The sequence below is a fragment of the Pseudophryne corroboree genome, chromosome 8 (genome assembly GCF_028390025.1).
Source record: "Pseudophryne corroboree isolate aPseCor3 chromosome 8, aPseCor3.hap2, whole genome shotgun sequence".
NCBI lineage: Eukaryota > Metazoa > Chordata > Amphibia > Anura > Myobatrachidae > Pseudophryne > Pseudophryne corroboree.
The window spans coordinates 51,831,738-51,844,818 of record NC_086451.1 but is presented as its reverse complement, the minus strand read 5'-3'; positions in this window follow the sequence as shown (position 1 = coordinate 51,844,818).

Sequence of the window (13,081 nt, the reverse complement as noted above, 5' to 3'; positions counted from 1 at the left end):
TCATCTAGGCAAAGAGGTTAGGTGCAGGCTGATGAGAGCCTACTGGTGTGCGCCAGGATTCTATTCTCATGCAGGTAAGAGAGCAAATGACCTGTCTTACTTGCTTGAGGAAGAATATTGGTAAAGCAATACCAACAGAGCCATCCCATATCCCTCCTGCAGACGGATCTTTTCAGGAAATACAAATCGACTTCGTACAGTTAACACCCTTTAGAAATTATTGTTATGTATTGGTGTGCACTGATGTTTTTCTCAAACTGGGTAGAGGCATTTCCTGCCGCCACGGATGCTGCTGTGTTTACCGCAAAGAAAAATTGCGCAGAAATTTGTGTGTAGATAATGGTACCCCTAGAAGTAGGAGCAAAGCCTGAAATTGTACTATTGTGATCATAGATACTGCCACTAGTATTATGTAGCTTCGGAACCACTCCCAGATCTTCACTCAACGAATCACCCTTTTCGAAATTTGTTTTTGTTTTTGTTTTGGTATTTGTGTCTTTTTGGTTGTTTTTGGAAGACAACCTCATGTCATGATTGATCCACACAATGATCAGAAATACACCAATGAGGTGACAGTACAGTACCTTATTGAGATGAGCCAGCATTTGAGAACTTGACAAAAGAACTTGAAACTGCTGATTGCTGGTATGCCAAATACTAATTGTCTTGATTGTGAACCAAGAGACTGTGTGATTGTTCTTATGCTCAGGTTGCCTAATAGACAGGTGGGAAGGACCATACCAAGTTTTGTTGACAGCACTAAAGGTCGCCGAAAGAGAGATTTGGGTCCACTCGTCCCACTGCAAGAAGGTCGCTGACCCGGAGAGAACTCGTGACAAAGTAGTTTATTGCTCACATTCATCGAGTTTGTGAACTGTGTGTTCGAAGTGAACTGTGTGTTCGAAGTGAACTGTGTGTTCAAAGAGCAAGGTGGAGAGCAAAGTGAACTTTGTGTTCCAAGTGAACTGTGTGTTCAAAGAGCAAGGTGGAGAGCAAAGTGAACTGTGTGTTCCAAGTGAACTGTGTGTCCAAAGAGCAAGGCAAAGAGAACCTCGTATCACCAGAGACTCTGTTCCGGGAAGACTGAGAGGCGGCACTGTTGAACACTACCTGAGCGTACTAAAGGATTGCAGAAAGACCAGTCATTATAATCGATTTGTTATGAACAAGAGTTGTTTTGTTCTATTTCTCTTTTCTCTCTTTCCCGCTGACAAACATTTTCTTTCAGGATATTCTATTTTTGCGAGGTTTTTTTATGAGGAGTCGAGTGTGGGACTGGAACTGGTTCTGTAGGAAGGAGTGATTTCCTTATAGGATCCCAGGGTTAGCCGATCAGTTTGTTAAAATCAGAGAAAAATCAAAGTTCTAGTAGTTATGGAGTTCAGAGGTAATCAGGAACAATCAGACAATGGCTATTCACACATTGCAGATAAAGAGCTCATTAATATATGTGGAAGAAAGGTTTATGAGTGGCTCTCCCCGAACTCCGTAGGTTTATGTTATTTAGGAAGGACACTACTTATAACCCTTGTTCGATGATTAAATAGACCTAGCATACGTTTCAGAAATGGAAACAATGTTCAGAAAATGATAGGAATATGTAGATCATGAAAATTTTATATGTCACTGTCACGATTTGTTTGTCATCAGTGTACAAAGACGTAGGTACATGTATGTGTGAAATGTTTGTCGCAAATCAGACATTATAGGAGAAAGCACTGCCCCAGCATACTCTATGGGTTGAATGTTGTCCCACACCCAACCAGTGGTCCCGTGACCGCCGAGTGCATATTGAGGATGTCTCGTCCTCCTCCCTGTCTTCCCAAAATATAGTCAAGTGTCTGATTTGCGAAATGAATACATACTTGTGTCTAGGTCACCGATTATTGTATGAAATATTTTTTTCTTATGTTAATAATTGATGGCAGTTATTGTTTGCTGCCAAAGGGTGGACATGTCGAAGTCAAAAAAATATTACATAAAGAGAACATACAAACTCTACACACATATAAGTCGCTATACTTGCAAATACACGCAGCAAGCACAGCAATATATGGTAACACACGCATTTACACGGACATGCCACAGAGATGGATTCGACACATATTTCATGCAGTACATAATTGTGGTGGTATCAAGCGCCAGACATCATGATGATTTAGAATTGTATATGATAGAGTGGTGTCATGTATGTGTATTATTTGAACAAAACCAGATAGACCGTCATGTTTACTATTGAAGCAACCAGATTGATGTGTAGATTCATTTGATGCTTGTTGTGAAGTTGTGGGACATTGCAGCGGATAATTATGATTAAATGTATACAAGCTAAAATCACTCTTATTAGGACAGTGGACAGGAAACTCAGGCCAGCCCTTTGGATGTCTTCAAGGCTGAACCTGATTACCATATACAAAGGGACTGGTGACTCACCGTGAAACCCTCCCCCAGAAACTAGATAACACATTGATCACACAGGAGCTCAGTTGCTTTTTGGTCTCAGAGGATGATGGACTTGCTGCCAGTTCAGTTCCTGTATTTATTTACAGAGAGAGAGACATAAGATGCATTTGGAGGGAATGGTAATTGTATCGCTGGCCTGTAACTGAAACTGTATGTAATGGCATGTAACTGTATGTAACTGTATGTATTAACTGCTTACTGTGTGAGTTGTAATCATGTAACTATAGGTATACTGTACTTTGTAATATATATTGAATCCATATCCTTTTAATAACAAATATATACATCAATGAGCTTTGGAACTCAGATAATGTGTGGGTGCATTGTTTTCTCTTATGGGATGCAGTGTTTTGCGATGTATAGCGCACATTCATGGGATATGGTAATAAGAGGTGCAGGCATTTACAATATATATTAGAGCGGGCATTTTAAATATTTGTGAGAAATCAATTTGGCATTTACAGACAGAATGGTGATGGAGCTGATGCGACCGTTGCAGGAATGTTTGAAGCTGTTTATCGACTAACACTGCTTCATACACAATATACAATTATCGAGTTGATCATAAAATTCTCGGCTGATCACCCCGATAATTGTATACCATGTACCCCAGCATCAGACAGGTGCGGTTCAATAGATCTACACTAAAAATATAGACAGTCAATAGGTCAACTAAATAGCTGAACTGCAAAAAATCCACAGGGTAAAAAGGAATACAAACGATATTCCGGCAGACGGGATGCCGGCTATCACTATACCAACAGCGGCATTGCGTCTGCCAGAATCCCAGCAGCGAGGCCCCTCGTGGGCTTACTGCGCTCGCCAAGCATCGGGCCTGGTGGCTTCCTTCGCTCGCCACAGGTTTTGTTCCCACTAGATTGGTGGCGTGGACCAACCAACTGAGTGGGAATATACGACGGCTATCGGGATTCCGTTTGTCAGTAAAATGCCGGCTGACGGGATTCCGGTGTTGGTCTCCTAAACGCCGGGATCCCGACAGCTGGTATATCCCCTTAAAAAGGTTGACAGGGTCAAAAGGTACATGGTTGAAAAGGTTGACAGGTACAAAAGGTCATCATGAAAATGGTCAACACAAAAATGGTCGGCACAAGTTTTTTTGTGTGCATCTTTTTGTATGTTTCACCATACCTGAACCAAATTAGTGGAAACGTGCTCGTTTGCCAAGCTTCGTTTCTCTCTTAGCTACCGCTGCAGGTAACTATTCCCAATAGTAATCCACGTGAATGGTAGATGATGAAAAAGTTGAAAAAAATAAAACCCCAAAACTTGTGTCAACCATATGTGTGTTGACCATTTTCATGATGACCTTTTGTACCTGTCAACCTGTTCTACCATCTACCCTTATGAACCTGTCAACCTTAAGCATTGTCTACATTTTACCTGTCAACCTTTTGACCTTGATGACCTTTTGACCCTGTTGACGTTTTGAATTTTGTCCATTTGGGGGTCATCCTATTGACTGTCCATCTTTTTATTGTAGAACTATTAACCTGATATAATTTAGACTGTATACAAAGTATCATAGTTTTTTTTTTATTGTATATGCTGTCACTAGCTAAAAGGTTCCTAGAAGCATTTTCCACCTTCTAAACCACAGATCTGTTATTGGGTACATACTGTACATGCAAGGGCGTAGCTACCATAGGTGCAGGGAGTGCAGCTGCTATGGGGCCCAGAGCTGAGAGGGTCCACCTTCCCTGTCACAGTTACATGTGTTATATACATTTTTCGCCATTGGGTGGTACGTAGGGGTCCTTTCAAACTTTTTCCTTGAGGCCTGCAGTATATCTAGGTATGCCCCTGGACCTGCTAATTGTAGTGTGGTATAAAATGAACTGGAGGGCATATGAACTGGGGCACACTATGAACAGGGAGCACGATACATCATAATGTGAATTGGGGGTACTGTGCGGCATAATGTGTGCTGGCAGCTCTGAAATGTGACATAGGGTGAACTTAAGCGCTACTGCGATTCATAAAAGAAACTAGGACACTACTATGGGGCATAACATTAAATAAGGCTCTGCTATGGTTCAGAAAATGAACAGGGCACTATTATAGGGAATAAAATTAACAACTGCTGCAGAGAAGTGTCTCTCTAGAAGCATTGGGACGGGGGCCCCTTCAAAATGTTGCTATGGGGCCCACAAAGTTCTGACTACGCCCCTGTGCACATGCGTGCTTGGATGGAGTTTCTGAACAACAGGACATTACCTTATAGGTGCTCCTGTTATGCACCTGTGTTACTTCAAACCTCCCAACTTTTTGGTTCAGATCAGTTTAATCGAGAAAAATGTGAAGACAGCAGTGCACGCACGAGAAGGTGCCATGTCCTGCACTTCCGATACGCTGGACTGCCCTCAGTCTACTCTCCTAAAAGGATTGTTTGAATGCTGCCCACACCATGGCAGGTGCGCACAGAATCCATTCACCAATGCCCTGCCTCCAAACCTTCCATTCTGATTGAGACAGAGAGCCCTCTGGTCTCAGAGGACAGAAAGGCCTGACTCAGCCCCGGATGCAGTGCAGATTCGGACGCAATTGAGCAATGTTGACCAGTGTGCATGTGCCACCATTGTGTTGGCGCTCCGGTTGCAGTGCCCTGTTAGCCGCAGAAAGGCTGCAGGCGATTGCGAGCAGCAACAGTGAGTGTAGCTAAAAATCAAAAGGCAAATCCTTTACACAGAACTCATAGTTTGTATTGTTATAATGCGATTTAACCTGCAAAATTTGTTGTATTGGGAAATCAATTCCAATTTTAAGTCCAGACAGACTTTCAACACCCGCTTTGTAGCTAAAGTGAGCGATGTATTAAAAAAATACTAATAATTTTTAGCTGTAAACTTAAACTTATTATCTAATATTGCGGCAAATTGCAAAGTACATTTTTAAATGTTCTACGAAATGACATTGCATACAAAAACAGCCTGTCACTGTGGTAACGTAGGTTGACGACTGCTTTGTGGTTGCTTTGCAATTAATGTTTGTGAAACTGTAGTTGTTGCTATTTGTGAATGCACCAATTGAAATTAGTGCATGCACATTCTGAGTGTGACGCCATTTCTTGGAGGAAGGCAGATCACCATCAGAAACCTCCCAGAAAAGGTCCAGACCGTCCAGGTAATAAAGTCATGCCTATGGGGGTCATTCCGAGTTGATCGCTAGCTGACGTTGTTCGCAGCGCAGCGATCAGGCTAAAAATCGTAATTTCTATGCATGCGTATGGGCCGCAATGCGCACGCGCGACGTATGGGTACAAAGCTCTTTGTGGTTGTGCTCAGGTTCTAGCAAAGTTTTCAGTCGCACTGACAGCCGCAAGAAGATTGACAGGAAGGGGGCGTTTCTGGGTGTCAACTGACCGTTTTCAGGGAGCGTTTTCAAAAATGCAGGCGTGGCTGGGCGTTCGCTGGGCGGGTGTATGACGTCAAATCCGGACACGAATAGGCTTAAGTGATCGCAAGCGCTGAGTAGGTTCAGAGCTACTCAGAAACTGCACAAACTTTTTTTGCAGAGCTCGGCTGCACATGCATTCTCACGTCTGCTAAGCTAAAATACACTCCCCAGTGGGCGGCGGCATAGCGTTTGCACTGCTGCTAAAACTATCTAGTGAGCGATCAACTCGGAATGACCCCCTATGTGCCTATTATACCAGCACCATGCACATACAGAGGGGATATTGCAATAAATAAATAAAATGTACTTTTGCTTTAAGACCTCTGAAGCCTTTTATCACAAAACCTGTGTCCTGTACGCCAGGTATGAAAATAAGATTTTACTCACCGGTAAATCTATTTCTCATAGTCCGTAGTGGATGCTGGGAACTCCGTAAGGACCATGGGGAATAGACGGGCTCCGCAGGAGACTGGGCACTCTAAAAGAAAGATTAGGTACTATCTGGTGTGCACTGGCTCCTCCCTCTATGCCCCTCCTCCAGACCTCAGTTAGGATACTGTGCCCGGAAGAGCTGACACAATAAGGAAGGATTTTGAATCCCGGGTAAGACTCATACCAGCCACACCAATCACACCGTATAACTCGTGATACTATACCCAGTTAACAGTATGAAATATAACGGAGCCTCTCAACAGATGGCTCAACAATAACCCTTTAGTTAGGCAATAACTATATACAAGTATTGCAGACAATCCGCACTTGGGATGGGCGCCCAGCATCCACTACGGACTACGAGAAATAGATTTACCGGTGAGTAAAATCTTATTTTCTCTGACGTCCTAGTGGATGCTGGGAACTCCGTAAGGACCATGGGGATTATACCAAAGCTCCCAAACGGGCGGGAGAGTGCGGATGACTCTGCAGCACCGAATGAGAGAACTCAAGGTCCTCCTCAGCCAGGGTATCAAATTTGTAGAATTTAGCAAACGTGTTTGCCCCTGACCAAGTTGCAGCTCTGCAAAGTTGTAAAGCCGAGACCCATCGGACAGCCGCCCAAGATGACCCCACCTTCCTTGTGGAATGGGCTTTTACAGATTTAGGATGCGGCAATCCAGCCACAGAATGCGCCAGCTGAATTGTGCTACAAATCCAGCGAGCAATAGTCTGCTTAGAAGCAGGAGCACCTATTTTGTTGGGTGCATACAGGATAAAAAGCGAGTCAGTTTTCCTGACTCCAGCCGTCCTGGAAACATAAATTTTCAAGGCCCTGACTACGTCCAGTAACTTGGAATCTTCCAAGTTCCTAGTAGCCGCAGGCACAACAATAGGTTGGTTCAAGTGAAAAGCTGATACCACCTTAGGGAGAAACTGGGGACGAGTCCTCAATTCTGCCCTATCCATATGGAAAATCAGATAAGGGCTTTTACATGACAAAGCCGCCAATTCTGACACCCGCCTGGCCGAAGCCAAGGCCAATAACATGACCACTTTCCACGTGAGATATTTCAGATCCACAGTTTTAAGTGGCTCAAACCAATGTGATTTTAGGAAACTCAACACCACATTGAGATCCCAAGGTGCCACAGGAGGCACAAAAGAGGGCTGAATATGTAGCACTCCCTTTACAAAAGTCTGAACTTCAGGCAGTGAAGCCAGTTCTTTCTGGAAGAAAATCGACAGAGCCGAAATCTGGACCTTAATGGAACCCAATTTTAGGCCCATAGTCACTCCCGACTGTAGGAAGTGCAGAAAACGACCCAGCTGAAATTCCTCTGTAGGGGCCTTCCTGGCCTCACACCACGCAACATATTTTCGCCAAATACGGTGATAATGGTTTGCGGTTACTTCTTTCCTGGCTTTTATCAGCGTAGGGATGACTTCCTCCGGAATGCCCTTTTCCTTTAGGATCCGGAATTCAACCGCCATGCCGTCAAACGCAGCCGCGGTAAGTCTTGGAACAGACAGGGCCCCTGCTGTAGCAGATCCTGTCTGAGCGGTAGAGGCCATGGGTCCTCTGATATAATTTCTTGAAGTTCTGGGTACCAAGCTCTTCTTGGCCAATCCGGAACCACGAGTATCGTTCTTACTCCTCGCCTTCTTATTATTCTCAGTACCTTTGGTATGAGAGGCAGAGGAGGGAACACATAAACCGACTGGTACACCCACGGTGTCACTAGAGCGTCCACAGCTATCGCCTGAGGGTCCCTTGACCTGGCGCAATATCTCTTTAGCTTTTTGTTGAGGCGGGACGCCATCATGTCCACCTGTGGCCTTTCCCAACGGTTTACCAACAGTTGGAAGACTTCTGGATGAAGTCCCCACTCTCCCGGGTGTAGGTCGTGTCTGCTGAGGAAGTCTGCTTCCCAGTTGTCTACTCCCAGAATGAACACAGCTGACAGTGCTATGACGTGATTTTCCGCCCATCGGAGAATCCTTGTGGCTTCTGCCATCGCCATCCTGCTTCTTGTGCCGCCCTGTCGGTTTACATGGGCAACTGCCGTGATGTTGTCTGATTGGATCAGTACCGGCTGGTTTTGAAGCAGGGGCCTTGCCTGACTTAGGGTATTGTAAATGGCCCTCAGTTCCAGAATATTTATGTGTAGGGACGACTCCTGACTTGACCAAAGTCCCTGGAAATTTCTTCCCTGTGTGACTGCCCCCCAGCCTCGAAGGCTGGCATCTGTGGTCACCAGGACCCAGTCCTGTATGCCGAATCTGCGGCCCTCTAGAAGATGAGCACTCTGCAGCCACCACAGTAGAGACACCCTGGTCCTTGGAGACAGGGTTATCAGTCGATGCATCTGAAGATGCGATCCCGACCACTTGTCCAAGAGGTCCCACTGGAAGGTCCTTGCATGGAACCTGCCGAATGGAATTGCTTCGTATGAAGCCACCATTTTTCCCAGGACTCGTGTGCAGTGATGCACCGATACCTGTTTTGGTTTCAGGAGGTCTCTGACTAGAGATGACAGCTCCTTGGCTTTCTCCTGCGGGAGGAACACTTTTTTCTGTTCTGTGTCCAGAACCATCCCCAGGAACAGTAGGCGTGTGGAAGGAACCAGCTGTGACTTTGGAATGTTTAGAATCCAGCCGTGCTGTTGTAGCACTTCCCGAGATAGTGCTACTCTGACCAACAACTGCTCCTTGGACCTCGCCTTTATAAGGAGATCGTCCAAGTACGGGATAATTAAAACTCCCTTTTTTCGAAGGAGTATCATCATTTCTGCCATTACCTTGGTAAACACCCTCGGTGCCGTGGACAGTCCAAATGGCAGTGTCTGGAATTGGTAATGGCAATCCTGTACCACAAATCTGAGGTACTCCTGGTGAGGAAGGTAAATGGGGACATGCAGGTAAGCATCCTTGATGTCCATGGATACCATGTAATCCCCCTCGTCCAGGCTTGCAATAACCGCCCTGAGCGATTCCATCTTGAACTTGAATCTTTTTATGTATATGTTCAAGGATTTCAAATTTAAAATGGGTCTCACCGAACCGTCCGGTTTCGGTACCACAAACAGTGTGGAATAGTAACCCCGTCCTTGTTGAAGTAGGGGCACCTTGACTATCACCTGCTGGGAATACAGCTTGTGAATTGCCTCTAGCACAGCCTCCCTGCCCGAGGGAGTTGTCGGCAAGGCAGATTTGAGGAAACGGCGGGGGGGAGACGCCTCGAATTCCAGCTTGTACCCCTGAGATACTACCCCTGAGATACTACTTGAAGGATCCAGGGATCCACCCGTGAGCGAACCCACTGATCGCTGAAATTTTTGAGGCGGCCCCCCACCGTACCTGGCTCCGCCTGTGGAGCCCCACCGTCATGCGGCGGATTTGGAAGAAGCGGGGGAGGACTTTTGTTCCTGGGAACCTGCTGTTTGTTGCAGCTTTTTTCCCCTACCTCTGCCTCTAGACAGAAAGGACCCGCCTTTTCCCCACATGTTTTTCTGGGGTCGAAAGAACTGTATCTGATAATACGGCGCTTTCTTAGGCTGTGAGGGGACATGGGGCAAAAATGCTGACTTCCCAGCTGTTGCTGTGGAAACTAGGTCTGAGAGACCATCCCCGAATAACTCCTCACCCTTATAAGGCAAAACTTCCATGTGCCTTTTTGAATCTGCATCCACTGCCGAGTCCATAAGCCTCTCCTAGCAGAAATGGACAATGCACTTATTCTAGATGCCAGCCGGCAGATCTTCCTCTGTGCATCTCTCATGTATAAGACTGAGTCTTTTATATGCTCTACGGTTAGCAATATAGTGTCCCTGTCTAGGGTGTCAATATTTTCCGACAGGGAATCTGACCATGCAGCAGCAGCACTGCACATCCACGCTGAAGCATTAGCTGGTCTCAGTATAACACCAGTGTGTGTATATATAGACTTCAGGATAGCCTCCTGCTTTCTATCAGCAGGTTCCTTTAGGGCGGCCGTATCCGGAGACGGTAGTGCCACCTTTTTTGACAAACGTGTGAGCGCTTTATCCACCCTAGGGGGAGTTTCCCAACGTGACCTATCCTCTGGCGAGAATTTTTTTGAAATTACCAATTTTTTATCGGGGAAAGCCCACGCTTCTTCACACACTTCATTTAATTCTTCAGATGGGGGAAAAACTATTGGTAGTTTTTTCTCCCCAAACATAATACCCTTTTTTGAGGTACCTGGGTTAATATCAGAAATGTGTAATACCTCTTTCATTGCCTCAATCATGCAACGAATGGCCCTAGTGGACATTAAATTTGACTCTTCGTCGTCGACACTGGTATCAGTATCCGTGTCGACATCTGTGTCTGCCATCTGAGGTAGTGGGCGCTTTAGAGCCCCTGATGGCCTTTGAGTCGTCTGGGCAGGCACGAGCTGAGAAGCCGGCTGTCCCGCATTTCGAATGTCGTCAAATTTTTTATGTAAGGAGTCGACACTTGCACGTAATTCCTTCCATAAGTCCATCCACTCAGGTGTCTGCCCCGCAGGGGGTGACATCACATTTATAGGCATCTGCTCTGCCTCCACATAAGCCTCCTCATCACACATGTCGACACAGTCGTACCGACACACCGCACACACACAGGGAATGCTCTTAAAGGAGACAGGACCCCACAAAAGCCCTTTGGTGAGACAGAGAGAGAGTATGCCAGCACACACCAGAGCGCTATATAATGCAGGGACTAACTGAATTATGTCCCCTTATAGCTGCTATAAGTTATACTGCGCCTAAATTTAGTGCCCCCCCTCTCTTTTTTACCCTTTCTGTAGTGCAGACTGCAGGGGAGAGCCAGGGAGCTTCCTTCCAGCGGAACTGTGAGGGAGAAATGGCGCCAGTGTGCTGAGGGAGATGGCTCCGCCCCTTTTTCGGCGAACTTTTCTCCCGCTTTTTATGGATTCTGGCAGGGGTAATTACCACATATATAGCCTCTGTGGCTATATATTGTGATTATTTTGCCAGTCAAGGTGTTTTTATTGCTGCTCAGGGCGCCCCCCCCCCCCCAGCGCCCTGCAACCTCAGTGACCGGAGTGTGAAGTGTGTATGAGGAGCAATGGCGCACAGCTGCAGTGCTGTGCGCTACCTTGGTGAAGACTGAAGTCTTCTGCCGCCGATTTTCCGGACTATCTTCATGCTTCTGGCTCTGTAAGGGGGACGGCGGCGCGGCTCCGGGAACGAACACCAAGGACGGGTCCTGCGGTCGATCCCTCTGGAGCTAATGGTGTCTAGTAGCCTAAGAAGCCCAAGCTAGCTGCAAGCAGGTAGGTTCGCTTCTTCTCCCCTTAGTCCCTCGTTGCAGTGAGCCTGTTGCCAGCAGGTCTCACTGTAAAATAAAAAACCTAACATATACTTTCTTTCTAGGAGCTCAGGAGAGCCCCTAGTGTGCATCCAGCTCGGCCGGGCACAGAAATCTAATACCCCTTTCACATCGCACAAATAACCCGGTACCGACACGGCATATTGCCGTGTCGAACCGGGTCAGTGTGCGATGTGAAAGCACACTGGCCGATTTAGCGGGTCGCCTGACCCGGTAAATCAACCCGGTAAAAAAGAAGGGTTTTACCCGGGTTGATTACCGGGTCAGGTGCGGTGTGAATGGGAGCCGTGTCGATGCGACACGGTTCCCATTCACAAGATAGGGAGAGGCGGCGCTGGAGATGAGCTCATCTCCCGACGCCGCCTCCACCCCCGCCCCTGCTGCTGCTGCGCGCTCCGTTGTTATGGCAACCGACCCGGTATATTGCCGGGTCGGAAAGCCAGCAGCGGAGTGCAAATGCCGGATCCCACCCGGTAAGTACACGTTTGTCTTACCGGGTAGGATCCGGCATTTGCAGTCTGAATGCAGCATAACTGAGGTCTGGAGGAAGGGCATAGAGGGAGGAGCCAGTGCACACCAGATAGTACCTAATCTTTCTTTTAGAGTGCCCAGTCTCCTGCGGAGCCCGTCTATTCCCCATGGTCCTTACGGAGTTCCCAGCATCCACTAGGACGTCAGAGAAATAAAGTTTTACTTTCACGGTGTGTGTCTCCTGTTTTTGTTTGGGTATTTTTTTCCAGTAGAACTACAGGTACCAGCGGGCCCGTTTTCTCCCGCATGCTGGTACTTGTGGTTCTCCAAGTACCAGCTTGTGGGGGAGGTTTGCTGGGACTTGTAGTTCTTCTGGAAAAAACAATATTCTTTCATTTTTGTCAAAGCTATCAGCCCCCCATCCGCAGCCCTTGGATGGGGGGGACAGCCTCGGGCTTCACTCCTGGTCCTTGGGTGGCTGGGGGGGACCCCTTGATTGTAGGATTCCCACTCCCCCAGGGTACCCCGGCCAGGGGTGACTAGTTGGATATTTAATGCCACGGCCGCAGGGCGCTGTATAAAAGTGACCCCCGGCTGTGGCATTATCTGTCCAGCTAGTGGAGCCCGATGCTGGTGTAAAAAATACGGGGGACCCCTACTCTTTTTGTCCCCCGTATTTTTTGCACCAGCACCAGGCGCAGAGCCCGGTGCTAGTTTTAAAAATACGGGGGATCCCGTCAGTTGTTCCCCCGGATTTTTAGAACCAGGACCGGCTCGAAGAGCCCGAGGCTGGTTATGCTTTGGAGGGGGGACCCCACGCAATTTTTTTTTCGGGTTTTTTACCGTTTTTTTTTAAATCTAATCAAAATCCGTCAAATCGTCCGTTTTTCGACAGCGGGACTGTCGAATCCGTTTTTAATTGAATATGTTGAATTCCGGC